This window comes from Ovis aries, chromosome 2 (genome assembly GCF_016772045.2).
Source record: "Ovis aries strain OAR_USU_Benz2616 breed Rambouillet chromosome 2, ARS-UI_Ramb_v3.0, whole genome shotgun sequence".
NCBI classification, from domain to species: domain Eukaryota; kingdom Metazoa; phylum Chordata; class Mammalia; order Artiodactyla; family Bovidae; genus Ovis; species Ovis aries.
Window position 1 is genome coordinate 176946312 of NC_056055.1, and position 16509 is coordinate 176962820.

Genomic DNA, 16509 nt, shown 5'->3' on the forward strand with positions numbered 1-16509 from the left:
GGAGAGTGGAAAGAGATAAGACAGACCCAGCAGGCACTTCACAGCCTGTCTGGCCCTTGTTTCCATTTCTGTGTTTGTTTCTAATGGTGTTAATTCTGTCTGCTCTCACAGACACGCTTTCTGTCTGTATTCATCAACAGATACAATAAAACCTGACTCACCCTGTGCTGAGAACTAGGACACCAGAGATCTGTGTTTAATAGGTGTTTGGGAATGCCACTGCTTATTAGTATACACGATATGTCAGGGCTGTTAAAAACACAGCTTGCTCAGTCCTCCAAGCTGCGCTTGACTCTTGCATTTGCTAACTTCCCTTTGGTGCTGTGGAGAGGCACACCATGTAACATGGCAGACATCCTGGGTGCCAACGTCACACTAGTATCATGTCCAGCTTTCCTTCCCTTCCAGGCACGTGGATGACAGGCCCCCTGTAGTTGAGCAGGGCCCTGAGCCTGGTCCTGGGTGGCTTGTGAGCAGAGGCAGTGAAAACCCCCCACAGCTCTCTTTCTGAGGGCATGTGATCCTGCAGGAGGCCTTGTTTTAGGGGCAGAGCTTCAAGATTGAAACAACCTGGACCCTGGGCTGCACCAGTAGGAAAGCTGCCTTAAAGAGGTATTTGCATCATCCCAAATCATTTGATGCATGAAGGCATTGAAATTTTGAGGTTGTTTGTGGCTGTCAGATACCCTGGCTCATTCTAATTTTTAAAAATCAATAAGAAAATATTACAAGTCTTTCCACACTTTTCCCATCATCAGTAGGTTATCTGCTTGTGCTTTTCATATAGTAGCCCAGGCATGTCAGTTTATAATGTTCTTGACAATTCTCTTTTTGGCCAGGAGCCTTCTCTTCATTCTCCACTACCCACTCCACCCCCCAGTTTTGTAGGCCAGGTGGCACTAGTGGTAAATAACCTGCCTGCAATGCAAGAGACATAAGAGATGCAGATTCAGTTCCTGGGGTGGGAAGATCCCCTGGAGAAGGAAATGGCAACTCACTCCAGTATCCTTGCCTAGAGAATCCCATGGACAGAGAAGCCTGGTAGGCTGCAGCCCTTAGGGTCGCCAAAAGTTGGACATGACTGAAGTGACTTAGCCTGCTCATTGCACACATATTTGCCAAAACTCTTCAAGAAAGATCTAGATGCGATCCTGGTTGGATCAAACCTATCCTTCTCCTGCTGAAAAATATTTATATTTTACTTGTGATGAGAAAAGAGTGCCAGCTGCTTTGTAAACAGAATCAGATCTCCAGATGGATCTTTTAGTGATAGAGTCTAGAGAAATACATGAACCAATAATTTACTTTATTTTTGTTTCTTGTGTGTGTGACCCCAAGTAAGAAGTAGCGTAGCGTGGATATCTAGATGAGGGACTGTGAAACTGGGTTTATAGAGGAGACTTGACTGGAGTTAGCAGTGTGGTTGAATGTCATCGTATGTCCTGGGTCCCTGCTCATGGGTCTGAAAGACACTTCCTATTGTGTGTGATAGAACTGGGGCCTCTGGGCTCAAGGAGCACAGGCGGACTGCACAGCACGGCGGGCCCTAAATATGTCCCATCTGCACCTCCGTTTCCTCACTGTGGAATGGGACTGTTACATACTTCCCAGGCCTTTGGAAAAGACACAGTGCTTGGTACTGTACTGTATAGCTTTGCTTTTTCTTTTTTACTATGGGTAAATTTCTAAAAAATACCCACAAACAAAAAGGATTTCCAAAGAACCTAGGATCAGAAACATGGATGAAATAAAAATTCTGACTGATTAAACTATATAAAACTCTCAGGGGTATATCAGGATAGAGTAGGTTGAAGGGCTAGCCTACTCTCCCTAACTCACACCCTGGGACCAGATCTGGACTCCTGATTATTTCTGTAAATAAAGTCTCATTAAAACACAATCAGGGTTTCCCAGGTGGCTCAGTGGCAAAGAATCTGCGTGCCAATGAGGGAAACACAGGAGATACGGGTTTGATCCCTGGGTCAGGAAGATTCCCTGGAGGAGGGCATGGCTACCCACTCCAGTATTCTGGTCTGGAAAATCCCATGGACAGAGGAGCCTGGTGGGCTACAGTCCAGGAGGTCGCAAAGAGTCGGACACGACTGAGTACGCACTCCCACACAAAACAAACTCAAGCTCATCCACCTTACACAATGCTCGTGGCTGTTTTCATAGTACGATGGCAGAGGTAAATAGTTGTGACAGGAATTTATGGCTCACAAAGCTTAACATATGTAGGATTTCATCCCTTCTTCCAAGACTACAACAGTGGTTCTCAAACTTGAGCAAGCATCTTAGAATCACACGGTGGACTTACTAAAATACAGATTTCTGAGCCCTACCTCTAGTTCAGTAGGTCTGGGGTAGGGCCCATGAATCTGTATCTATCAAGGTCCCATCCAGTGATGCTAATGTTGCTTCTCTGGGGACCACATTTTGAGCACCATAGGACTAGAGATTATAGCTGGCAAGCTCTAATGATGAGACAAATCCTAATAGAACAGAATGGGCACCAGCCATGTTTGGCACACTTCTCCAATTTCCAGAACAGAGTGGAGGAAGAAGGGGGTGCCTCTTTCTCTAGGACTCCTGGACTGATTATCGTTGCTTGGCTTCATCTCCCAAAAGCTACTTCCCAGAGCTCAGCAGTTGATGCCTATCAGAAAGAAGTGATACTGGATGAACAAACAAACAAAATGGGATATTCCAGGGCTGCACAGAAGTTACTGCGCATATATTTGGGGAACTCCATGAATAAGGCTGTCTATAAAACAACTCCTTTATTTGTGGGTGTGTGGGAATACTGAAGATCTGCAGAGCCTGAGGCAAAATGCTTCTTATGTACAATCAGCAGGTACCAACTTGTAGCTATATAATTACTGAATTCCAGATGAACATGTCGAAATTCACCAGGTATCACTTCTCTCTGAGGGTTGTCAACTGCCAAGCTCTGGGAAGTAGCCTTTGGGATATAAAGCCAAGCAGTGATAACCAGGATTTTTAAAATATTTACTTATCTTAGCCCCCATACCCCCTTTGGAACATTAGTTCATTGGTATAGGGATTGAGAGGAAGCCACTTGTTATAAAAAAGGAAGAAGATGGGTGGCAAAGTCAGTCCCAGAATAGGGAATGAAATGGAGGTTGCCCACAACAATTCTTGTGCTGGAAATTCAGCTGTAAAGGAAGAAGGCTAGAGTCTTCTTACCTGTGGGGATTCAGAAATGAGATCCTGTTTTTATCACTTGCTTCTGAAAATTCTCTCCACATAGCCACGCAGCAAGGAGGATGAAGAGGGAGGTTTCTGGTCCTTAGTGTTCCATACAAATAGGACTTAATTGCCTTTCAGGCTGAGCTAGGGTTCTTTGGGAAGGAGCACTCAGAGATAGCAGAGGAAAGCTGGAATTCACCCAGAGCCTCCTCTGCCCCATTCCCTCCACACGCTGCTGCTTGCCTCTTCATCTCTTTAATGTGGGGCCCTCCAGGCGCAGAGAAAACACAGCTTTTGTGATGGCCCCACATGGAATCACTGTGGCAGCCCCACTGCAGGTAGTTTAAATTAGCCCAATCACGATGGTCCCAAATGGAGAATGATGGCAGTTAGGAGCCTGGCTGACCATTTAGCCAAGGGCTGATGAATTAGGTATCAGGTTTGCAAAGCAAAACTCCCAAGTGCACCTTTTACAGACCAGCCAAGGGGCACTTCTTGCTCTGGGGCTTGTCTCTTCCATGCAGGCTCAGAAGACACAAGACCAATTAAGAAGGGCAACTGAGATGCATGGATGTTCCAGGGCCTCTGCATCCTCCTTTGTCTTCCTGGAGGCCTCCTTCTCATTCTGTAGATTCAGTGGTAGGATCACCCTTCAGTCCTGCAGAAGCAGGCTGGCTTTCCGCTTGTGCTAACTAACTCTCTGCAAAGGCACACTCTTGCTTCCATCAGTAATGTGCACAGGGACCAGGCCATGGGCTGAGGGGTTTGTGGAAAGGCATGCAGAGTATTGGGATGCCTACAGGTGAGGCATCCCCAGTGGCTCACAAGAGGCCTTTCAGTGGAGTCTCTGATGTGGTTAGTAGGATCTGTGTTCCTTTGATGAATTCTGTTCTGAGCCTGGGCTGATATTCTTTTAGTTGCTCACCACTCCCCGGCATGCGATTGGCAATTCAGCATTCTGAGTGGAAAGCGAAAGCAAAAGTCGCTTTGTCCTGTCCGACCCTTTGGGACTTCATGGACTATGCAGACTTTGGAATTCTCCAGGCCAGAATACTAGAGTGGGTAGCCTTTCCCTTCTCCAGGGAATCTTGCCAACCCAGGAATTGAACCCAGGTATCCCACATTGCAGGCAGATTCTTTATCGACTGAGCTATCTGGGAAGCCTATTCTGAGAGGGGTGAGAGGCAAGTGTCCTTCTCTGGCAGTGACCAGCACAGTTGTGGAAGTCGGGAGTTTCCTTACATACTCTCACTCTCCCCATGGGAGGAGTCACAGGCTGATTCCTTGTCACTGTCCTGTCCAGCGATCTGTCTTGTCCCTGAGCTGTGCCTCTTGGGGGAAGGAGTTAACACAGGTAAAGTGAAACTATTCCTTTCATCCTCTTCAGTGAGTAAAATCTTGGATTTTGTTTTGTTTGTTTGTTTCTGCTTTTGCTCCAGCAGTGTGCTGGAACCTCTCTGCTGGAATCCCAGGCTTCTGCAATGCCCTTCTTGTCCTTTGGTGACTGTCAACATTGGTATTCTTTGAGCAGAAGGTGGTAGAAAACTTGCATTTTGCCATGTTGATGATATCACTTTCCTCATTTAATCTCCATAACAGCACTGTGAAGTAGGTATTATTATTATGCCCATTTTATAGATGAGAAGACTGAGGCAGAAGGAGGTTATAATTGCTCATGATCGCACATCTCATAAGTGACAGAGCTGGTATTCATAACTAGGCAGTCTGACTCGAGTCTTAATTACAGTGCTATACCACTTCCCCTTATGGGAACCATTTATTCTTTCTTTCATCCTTTATTTCTAGCTTCTAACACCGAGCCAGGAATAAGGAAAAACTAACAAATGTTTTTGAAAGAAATAATAGAGCACTTATTTGCTAGGAAGACAGAGGACTGAATACTTTTTTGGAATCAGTACATACATATTGCACTTAATGGAATCCACACTGTGCTAGTTTATTATGTTATTTGTCTCTGGAATTATTTTCCTAACAAAAATATGTGTGTGTGTGTGTATGAAAAATCCCTTGTAGATTTCTGTTACATATTTTCCACAATGTGCCTTTGTATATTTTCAAATAAAAAGAAAGTGAGAGTGCAGACTTAGAGAATAAATAGACTTGTGGTTGCCAAGGGGGAGGCAGAAGAGGAGAGGGGAGGGCAGAGGGCTGTACTGAGTTTGGGATTAGCAGATGTAAACTATTCTATATCGAATGGATAAACAAGATGTTACTGTATAACAGGGAACTACACTCCATATCCTGTGATACATCACAATGGAAAAGAATAAGAAAAATAATATGTATAAGAAATATGTATAAATAATATGTATAAGAAAGTAATATGTATATACATATATACATATTATTATATGTATGTTTACATATGTATATATGTTTTTATATATAAACATATATATGTTTATATATGTGTGTGTATGTATATATATATATAAAACTGAATCACTTTGCTGTATAGCAGAAATTATCACAACATTGTAAATCAACTATTGTTGTTTAGTTGCTAAATCACTTCTGCCTCTATGATACACTTCAATAAAATAAATTTTAAAAAGGCAAGAGTGGAAACTGTCCTCAGTTCAGTTCAGTTCAGTCACTCAGTCGTGTCCAACTCTTTGTGACCCCATGAATCGCAGCACGCCAGGCCTCTCTGTCCATCACCATCTCCTGGAGTTAACGCAACCTCATGTCCATCGAGTCCGTGATGCCATCCAGCCATCTCATCCTTGGTCGTCCCCTCTTCCTCCTGCCCCCAATCCCTCCCAGCATCAGAGTCTTTTCCAATGAGTCAACTCTTCGCATGAGGTGGCCAAAGTACTGGAGTTTCAGCTTTAGCATCATTCCTTCCAAAGAAATCCCAGGGCTGATCTCCTTCAGAATGGACTGGTTGGATCCCTGCAGTCCAAGGGACTCTCAAGAGTCTTCTCCAACACCACAGTCCAAAAGCATCAATTCTTCAGTGCTCAGCTTTCTTCACAGTCCAACTCTCACATCCATACATGACCACTGGAAAAACCATAGCCTTGACTAGATGGAACTTTGTTGGCAAAGTAATGTCTCTGCTTTTGAATATACTATCTAGTTTGGTCATCACTTTTCTTCCAAGGAGTAAGCGTCTTTTAATTTCATGGCTGCAGTCACCATCTGCTGTGATTTTGGAGCCTCTAAATATAAAGTCTGACACTGTTTCCCCTGTTTCCCCATCTATTTCCCATGAAGTGATGGGACCTGATGCTATGATCTTAGTTTTCTGAATGTTGAGCTTTAGGCCAACTTTTTCACTCTCTTCTTTCACTTTCATCAAGAGGCTTTTTAGTTCTTCTTCACTTTCTGCCATAAGGGTGGTGTCATCTGCATATCTGAGGTTATTGATATTTCTCCTGGCAATCTTGATTCCAGCTTGTGCTTCTTCCAGCCCCCAGTGTTTCTCATGATATACTCTGCATATATCCTGGACACTCTTAAGTAATGAGTATTGGCATCCTCTGATGAAAACCCTCTATGCCAGTGAACCCTCTACACTCACTCTTTTTCTTTTTGTTTTTTGGCCACTGCATGGCTTGTGGGATCTCAGTTCCCTGACCAGGGACTGAATCCAGGCCATAGTAGTAAAAGCCTGGAATCCTAACCACTAGGCAACCAGGGGACTCTTAGGCCCTTATTCTCTTGAGTATATTCCATAAAGAGGGCTGTTAATGCTTCTATAACCTCTCTTTCTGCTATGTACTTTGTATCCCAGTAGATTATTTTAATCTAGTTACTGACCAAGGAAATGTGTAAATTAAGGGTCTGAGCCTGTATCAAAGAAACAGGCAGAGGATCGAGCTGGATCTTAAAAGACAGGCAAGGTTGTACTCTAGATCTGGCAAAGCTGACCACTAGCACAGCTCTGAAGTATAATATTCTATAAGCAGCTCTTCATCCAAGAGAAATTAGAGAACCTCTTTAATCACCTCTAAAGCGCAAAGCAAAGAGCCGTGAACAAAAATATCTGGAGGCAGACCTAGATGATGGGACAGATTCAAACACTGTAGAAACCTACAAGGGTAAAATCTTTAAGGAGGGAGCCAGTATTGACCAGCAAGCTGCGTTTGGATTCCCCAGTACTCCAAGGACTTCACAAGCCTGATATTAACCCACTCAGCCTGTCTTCATTGTGGATAAACCTGGCCTTTATTGAAAGCATGTGTTACTAAGTCACTTGACTCTTGAGGAAAGAACAATGCATTAGGTTGTAAAGTCACCAAAGATAACCTCACATTCTTGCTGGGGACCATGCTTTGGCAGAGTCTGACCTAAGCTCCATGACCGTCCATTATTAAATGTGAGCCAACACTTTATCTTCATGTGGCTGCCTTTGTTATACTGGGGCTGTGCTGTTACCAGACATGTACATAACTTCCTGAATATTGTTTTCTTTTATTCATATGCATTTTATAATATGCAATGTTTTAATTAATCTGCTTACTACTTGTACTACAGTTTAAATAATCAAATCCATGATTCTTAGTAATAAAAAGTTTGGGTGGTAGGAACACATCTCCATTGGGACTATTATAAAATGTCCCTTTACTAAGCACTTAGTCAAGGTTCAAGTTTTCAGAAGTATTCACAGTACCAAATGCTATGTGCCATGTTCTGTGCTAAGCTTTTTACATATTTTATCTCATTCAGTAGTTAAGATACAAACTTAGGAACTGCAAGGTTGAAATTACAACCAGGTAATAAAATGCAGATATTATCCAATGCAGATATTATTGCGTGTGTTTGTGAATTGGTAGGCAGATATTGAGTGCCTCTTTAGTACTGAACCCTCTTACTGAGTACCTGCAATTATACTAATTAAGAAAAACATCTTTCCTTCCTTCATGACTAACTAGGCAGTTGGTTATTCAATAATAATTGTCCTGTATCACTTAGGGCTTACATTTAGCAGCAAATATCAGATATTAAAGAATAGTGACTTATTCCACTGAAGAGTTTTATTTTCCTAAGTATGGATGTAGTCAGTTCAGGACTGGAAGGGCGACTCCATAATGTAATCAGACTCCATAATGTAATCAAAGATTCTAAAATCTTTCTGCTCCATCATCTTTAGTACATGCTTGTCTCATGGCTACAAAACGACTGCCATCCTCCAGCCAGCTTATTTGCATTCTTGGCAGGCAAAAGACAATGCTGCTGCTGCTGCTGCTGCTAAGTCACTTCAGTTGTGTCTGACTCTGTGTGACCCCATAGACGGCAGCCCAGCAGGCTCCCCTGTCCCTGGGATTCTCCAGGCAAGAACACGGGAGCAGGGGTTAAAAGGAACATGCCAGCTGAGTCAGCTTTCCTTTAATGCGGCTTTTCCAGATTTCTTATCTGTGAACTTCCTCTTGCTTCTCACTGGCCAGCTTTGTGGGTCATATTCACTCCTAAATGAAAAGGTGGCTGAGAAAATTAGTTACCTTTTTGAAAGGGACATATAAACCTGCCATGCATCTTTGAGCTTTGGTTTACTGTTTCCAGCTTATGTAGGGACAGGGTAGGTACAGACACAAGCAGACTCGCAGCCACCTACATGGTGTGGATTAAGGAACACTGCGTAGGCTCAGAAGCCAAGTCACATTGCCAGGTAGTGACAGAAGCTGGAACCAGCACCTTTGAGCCTCTCATGACCTTGCCAGTCTTATCATACTTGACCCAAGAACTCAAATTCCTGTAAACTGACAGCCCACTGAGTAGCTGAGTGAATGGCTCCAGGCAATAAAGGTTCTTTCTAAGCCATATGACCTCTAAGTGGCCAGTAGGACATTTACAACCCTAGGGTATCAGTTAAGAATGGAAAATGTCCAGATGGTGCTCTTTACTTCCCAGCCTCGGGGCAAAAGCAAAAGAGGATGGATAATTCTAGAGACAATTGAGCCATTGTCTGTCTTTAATACAACCATAGATTGAGGTTGGAATACAGGAGGAGGGGAAATTCTTTATATTGTAAAGACACAATTACAGGACAGAAAAAAGAAAGTGAACTACATTTGTAGTTAAAGTCATTTTTGAAGTGTTAGGAGCCTCATAGTAGCCAGATTTTAGACAGAATTTAATAAAATCATGAATGACATAGTCATATAATTGATTTTATCCCATCTTTGGGGCCGACTACACTCAGGAGCTCTATACTCATTAACACATTTAATCCAGACTGTGTGGATCACAATAAACTGTGGAAAATTCTAAAAGAGATGGGAATACCAGACCACCTAGCCTGCCTCTTGAGAAATCTGTATGCAGGTCAGGAAGCAACAGTTAGAACTGGACTGTTTTGCCCAAGGTCCCAATCCCCAGAACTGAGAGAACAAGACATCCACAGCAATGCAAACGCAAAAAGGGAATTTATTGCTAGCTTGAGCCAGGACCCAAGTTTCATCCAACGCAGTGGAGTGGAACAAGGGCCCCGAGCCCTGAATTACAGCAGTATTTATAGGGTTAAGACAAAGACAGGGAGTTGGCAGGGGCGGATTGGTTGCAAGGGCTCCTTAGCATCTGCTAATTGGCTAGAGTTTTGCGCGCGCGGGCTTTCTTAGGGGGTTTTCATCCTCGTCCTGATAAGCTTGAACCAGGCTACAGGGAGTATACTGATTGGTCGAGTCCTGGAACCTGCAGAGGATGATCTCAGCTCCTCCTTGGCAATAACTCAGCCCCTCTGTAAAGGAGACTTAGGCCTACCTTGGCCCCCTGAAGCCTGTCATGGCGCCTGTTTGGTCCTAACAGACATGGAACAACAGACTGGTTCCAAATTGGAAAAGGAGTATGTCAAGGCTCTATATTGTCACCCTGCTTATTAAACTTACATGCAGAGTACATCATGAGAAACGCTGGACTGGAAGAAGCACAAGCTGGAATCAAGATTGCTGGGAGAAATGTCAATAACCTCAGATATGCAGATGACACCACCCTTATGGCAGAAAATGAAGAGGAGCTAAAAAGCCTCTTGATGAAAGTGAAAGAGGAGAGCGAAAAAGTTGGCTTAAAGCTCAACATTCAGAAAATGAAGATCATAGCATCTGGTCCCATCACTTCAAGGGAAATAGATGGGAAACAGTAGAAACAGTGTCAGACTTTATTTTGGGGGGCTTCAAAATCACTGCAGATGGTGACTGCAGCCATGAAATTAAAAGACGCTTACTCCTTGGAAGAAAAGTGATGACCAACCTAGATAGTATATTCAAAAGCAGAGACATTACTTTGCCAACAAAGGTCCGTCTAGTCAAGGCTATGGTTTTTCCAGTGGTCATGTATGGATGTGAGAGTTGGACTGTGAAGAAAGCTGAGCACTGAAGAATTGATGCTTTTGGACTGTGGTGTTGGAGAAGACTCTTGAGAGTCCCTTGGACTGCAAGGAGATCCAGCCAGTCCATTCTGAAGGAGATCAACCCTGGGATTTCTTTGGAAGGAATGATGCTAAAGCTGAAACTCCAGTACTTTGGCCACCTCATGTGAAGAGTTGACTCATTGGAAAAGACTCTGATGCTGGGAGGGATTGAGGGCAGGAGGAGAAGGGGACGACCAAGGATGAGATGGCTGGATGGCATCACGGACTTGATGGACGTGAGTCTGAGTGAACTCTGGGAGATGGTGATGGACAGGGAGGCCTGGCGTTCTGCGATTCATGGGGTCGCAAAGAGTCGGACATGACTGAGCGACTGAACTGAACTGAAGAGTTCTTCAAAGCAGTTGTTTATCACCCTTGCGCAACTGAGAAGTCACTAAGGTTTAGCTGGTGAGCAGCTTGCCCTGGGACATATAGAGTGGCTGGGTTCAATTTAGCTGTTCCTAATCTGGTGTTCGGAAAAGGCAATGGCAGCCCACTCCAGTACTCTTGCCTGGAGAATCCCAAGGACGGGGGAGCCTGGTGAGCTGCCGTCTCTGGGGTCGTACAGAGTCAGACACAACTGAAGCGACTTAGCAGCAGTAGCAGCAATCTTGTGTTCTCACCACCGTATGCAGACCTTACAAGGCACTGCTAACATTTTCCATGCAAAAGGGAATAGATTTCTTTTCTCAAGTATCACAGTGTTTATTGATAGATACACATCTATAAATCAGGACATGAACATGACTTGATACATTAAGCAGACTTAATTTCAATATAATAACAAGAGGGACAAGTGGAGCCCTGTACCAAGATCACAGGATAAAAATCTCTGGAACTGACCAAGCCCATACCAACTGTTGCCATGAGCCTCTGGATCTAAACTGGCCAGTTTCCTGACCCATATTAGGTAAAATACCCACCCTATAGCATCCTAACCAATCACCTAATGCCACCATTCCAGTGGGAATTTTCTCTGTCTTAAAGCTATAAAAATTGGTTACTAGCCTGAGAAAGAGGTCAGCTCTCCCTTGAGCTGGCCTGCTGTTCTAACAGCATCTCCTACTCTAATAAACTTTATCCTCCTCCCTTCTGCCTCATGGCTGGAAATTCTTTTCCAACCCATGCAGGGAAGAAAACAGGACAAATTCAATTTCTCACCAACTGTTTTATGTCTATGAAAGCCACTTTAAAGGCATTGACCATTTCTCAAAACTCATCAGTTTTGTGCAAGTAAACCATGTGTCTTCTAAAAAGACTTGTGTACCTGCCCAGGCTCATGGATATTAAGTATTAGGAGATTGGAATTAACACATACACATTAATATATATAAAACAGATAATAACCAAGGACCTATTGCATAGTACAGGGGAATAAAAAGAAATATCTGAATCACTTTGCTGTATACTTGTGAGACAGGAGGGAAGGGGGCAAGACGCAACCTTTGAAAGAATCACATGGGCACAGGACATGACAAAAACTGGTTAGAACCAAGGAAGATACCACTTCCACTAGACTTTGAGCTTCATTATACACTCATTATAATACATTGTTGTTGCTGTTTAGTTGCTAAGTCATGTCCAACTCTTTGTGACTCCATGGACTGTAGCCCACCATGCTTCTTTGTCCATGGGATTTCCCAGGTAAGAATATTAGAGTGGGTTGCCATTTCCTTCTCCAGGAGATCTTCCCAACCAAGGGATCGAACCATACTGTATTGCAGGCAGATTTGTTGCAGGAAGGGGGACCCCTTCCAGGGCCCGAAACTGGGCTCTTGACTATCACTCAGAAATGAGTTGTCCGAGGAGACACATGTGGTAACACAGCAAGAGATTTGATTGGGAAAGGGTGCCTTGGCAGAGAGCAATAGGGTAAGGGAACCCAGGAGAACTGCTCTCTGCAGTCTTGGGTTTTATGGTGATGGGATTGTCTTTAGCCAATCATTCTGAGTCCTTCCTGGTGGTGCACACCTTGTTTAGCCAAGATGGATGCCAGCGAGAAGGATTCTGGGAGGTGGTCGGATATGTGGTGTCTCTTTTTGACCTTTCTCTAACTCTTCTGGTTGGTGGTGGCCTATTAGTTCTGTGCAGGACCTCCTGTCATAAAACAGCTCATGAAAATGGTTACTATGGTGCCTGGCCAGGGTGGGCGGCTTCAGTCAGTGTGCTTCCCCTGACAGATTTCTTTAGGACTGAGGCACCAGAGAAGCCCTATAATCCTTTAGCGTATGCTAAATGACACACCCACCAGCACCAGGACAGTTGTGAAGTAACTGTAAACAACCCAAAAGTGGGTGGTGGCCCAGTTCCTAAAAATCCTTGCCTTTTCCCCTGAAACATTTGGAATAATCCTTCCAATCCCCAGCCTATGAAATTACTCAGCCCATAAAAACTAACCACCCCATATATTGGCCCTCTCTCTCTCAGAGGCGAGTTGTGCCTTTTAAGAGGGCCCACACTCTGCCAGTGGAGTGTGTATCTCTCTAAATGCATCCACTTCTTACCTATCACTTCGTCTCTGAATTCTTTCTTGACAAAGCGAGACCTAGAATTCACCAGGAGCATATTGGCAAAGCCAGCCAGAAGAATTCAGGAAGCCTCAGCCTCTCGGCTCCCTTGTGTTTCCGTCGCTGCCTCGCTTTCCGCCATTACTCTCCCGCTCTCTGTTGCTCTCTTCCTACCTCACTCTTACTTTCCACTCTTTTCTCTTACTCTGCTGGAAAACCGGGAAAAGAAGCCTTCCAGACATTTTCCACCCTTCCTGCCAGGTCTTCCCCTTCTTACTGTACACGTGCACAGGGAATGTCAGGGAAAGTTTCCAGCCATCCTCACAGGCAGCTTGAGACATGAACCATAGGCTCTTTGCCCTCTGGGTTTGCCTCATCTACCATTTAATTAACTGTTAACAGGTCCAGTTGTGTAAAAACATGAAATACAGCTTCATTTAGAGTCTATGCCACTGTTAAGGTGGCGACAGCAGTCCCTTCTGGAGCGCCCTCGAATTGCAGGCAGGTAGTCTGCGCGCGCATGCTCCCAGGTGTTAGGAGTGGGGGATGGTCCTGTGCCACCTGGTTGGGACTTCCGGTGGTGGGGCCGTCAATCCCAACGTGCTGGTTTTGGCCAGCCCTTGCAGGGTCTTCCCTGATCCCACCTCCACTCCCTCCGTCTTAGGGCGGGGCTGGCTACTTAGGCTGGGTTGGAGGTACACTTGGCACAGCCCTGGAGATACACTCCTGGGCAGTGGTTCACATTTACCGTGCTTACCTCCTCCGGGTCTTACAATTGCGAGTGTCTTTCCGAGGCCCTGGGGTCCTCCATCCCCGTAACTGCAGTCACAGTGCCTCCTCCTGGGCTGCCATATCTGCCTCTGAATCCAGCCCCACTGCCCCACTGGCCAGAGCACGTGTGGGGAGAGGGGAGAGAGAGGATGACAACGCGGTCCCAGGGGTGCCTTCCACAAAAGGGGAAGGAAAAGAAAGGTGTCCCACCCCCCCACAAACCCTCTTCCTAATAGCCACTGCCTGATATTTGAAACTTACCACCTTTTAAGAGAAAAAGACTGGGGCTTAAATAGGTCTCAGAACAATGCGGATGTCTGTTCCAGGGGAACATATCCTGGAACACAGGGATTAATCTACAGAATCTGTAGGAAAACCTTCAGGAAGACCATCATGCATCATGGGTACCTCAGTTAGTCAGTTCAGTCGCTCAGTTCAGTTCAGTTCAGTTCAGTGGCTCAGTCGTGTCCGACTCTTTGCGACCCCATGAATCGCAGCACGCCAGGCCTCCCTGTCCATCACCATCTCCCGGAGTTCACTCAGACTCACGTCCATCGAGTCAGTGATGCCATCCAGCCATCTCATCCTCTGGCGTCCCCTTCTCCTCTTGCCCCCAATCCCTCCCAGCATCAGTCTTTTCCAATGAGTCAGCTCTTCGCATGAGGTGGCCAAAGTACTGGAGTTTCAGCTTTAGCATCATTCCTTCCAAAGAAATCCCAGGGCCGATCTCTTTCAGAATGGACTGGTTGGATCTCCTTGCAGTCCAAGGGACTCTCAAGAGTCCTCTCCAACACCACAGTTCAAAACACAGTTGTGTCCAACTCTGTGCACCCCATGGACTGCAGCACACCAGGCTTTCCTGTCCATCAGCAACTCCTGGAGCTTGCTCAAACTCATTCCCATAAAGTCGATGATGGCATCCAACCGTCTCATTCTCTGTCGACCCCTTCTCCTCCTGTCTTCAATCTTTCCCAGCATCAGGGTCTTTTCAAATGACTCAGTTCTTCACATCAGGTGGCCAAAGTATTGGAGTTCCAGCTTCAGCATCAATCCTTCCAATGGCTATTCAGGACTGATCTCCTTTAGGATTGACTGGTTTGATCTCCTTGCAGTCCAAGGGACTCTCAAGAGTCTTCTCCAACACCCCAGTTCAAAAGAATCAGTTGTTCAGTGCTCAGCTTAATTTATAGTCCAACTCTCACATCCATACATGACTACTGGAAAAACCATAGCTTTGACTAGACGGACCTTTGTGGGCAAAGTAATGTCACTGTTGTTTAATATACTGTCTAGGTTGGTCATAACTTTTCTTCCAAGGAGCATGAGTCGGACACGACTGAGCGACTGAATAACAACAAATACTTCAATTAAAAAATAGCACATAGATCTCATTCCTATAAATGGAAGTAGAAGGACTATAATACTGCAACAACAATTATCAAATGATCTGGATAGTCTCTTCTTCAGGGCGAGTCATGGGGAAATCTGTCCTTTCTCCATGTTTACAGTTCTCCAGCAGATGGCACCAGATAGCTTAGAATCAGTTGTAGATAGAGTTAAACTGGGTTAAAGTGAACCTAGCAGACAGCGCAGGTGCCTGTCAGAGGGGAAGAATCTCAGCACAGACTTGGCACCACCAGCATTTAAGCATTCTCCATCTATTCAGGGAACTCTGGGCTGTTTCTGAGGTGGTTGAGACATGCAGCTCTCCGAGAATCAAGATGACTCATAACGTGAGAGGTGTTTGGGAGGAGGGCAGACTATCTGAAGGTGAGGCTGGCTTCTGAAAATGGAGATGTTGACTTCTGTGTAGCTGAAAGAAACAACAGAACAACCAACTTCATTCTGTAAGGAAATGGACCACTCGGTGAAATCTCCCCAGGGATCTCATCATGTTACCTAAATATTTATTCTGTACAAAGAGAAATGGGTTGTCTAGGAACTACAGAAGGTGGTGCTAGTGGTAAAGAACCCAGCTGCCAATGCAGGAGATGCAAGAGTTGTGGGTTCAATCCTTGGGTTGGGAAGATCCCCTGGAGAAAAGCATGATAACCCGCTCTAGTATTCTTGCCTGGAGAATCCCATGCACAGAGGTGCCTGAGAGGCTACAGTCTATGGGGTTGCAAAGAGCTGGACACAACTGAAGTGACTTAGCATGCCCACACAGAAGCCATAGGACAGGAAACAAGTATTGCCTCCAAGGGGTTTTCTTCTTGAGCAAAACTGGAGAAAAAAAAGAGAAGAAAACCAAAACCCAACCCCAAACATTTTTGGGGGGGTCCAATTCCATGAAGGTTTGTCTACTAAAATGGCTATCTGCAAAAATAGAGGTGACCCCTCACCATTTCCCCTCGTTGCCATTAAGTTGAGAGCAGCCAGCTACATGCAGCACAAGGTAGGCCTGTGTCAGCCCTGAGGTGGGCTTCTCTGAGCTGCAAGGTGATGTCAGTCGCCTGCCCTTATCTCTGGAGCCCTTTCAGGTTCAATTTCACATCCAAAAGTCAATTTCACCTGCAGCCTAGAGTCACTGGGAATTTACCTGGGGGCCCAGAGTGAATGTTCTCTCCTTCTGATGTTTCTATCTTTCCCTATTAAATGCATTTTGAATTTGCCACGGATATAAAATTTTTTTTAGAACAGGCATTTATA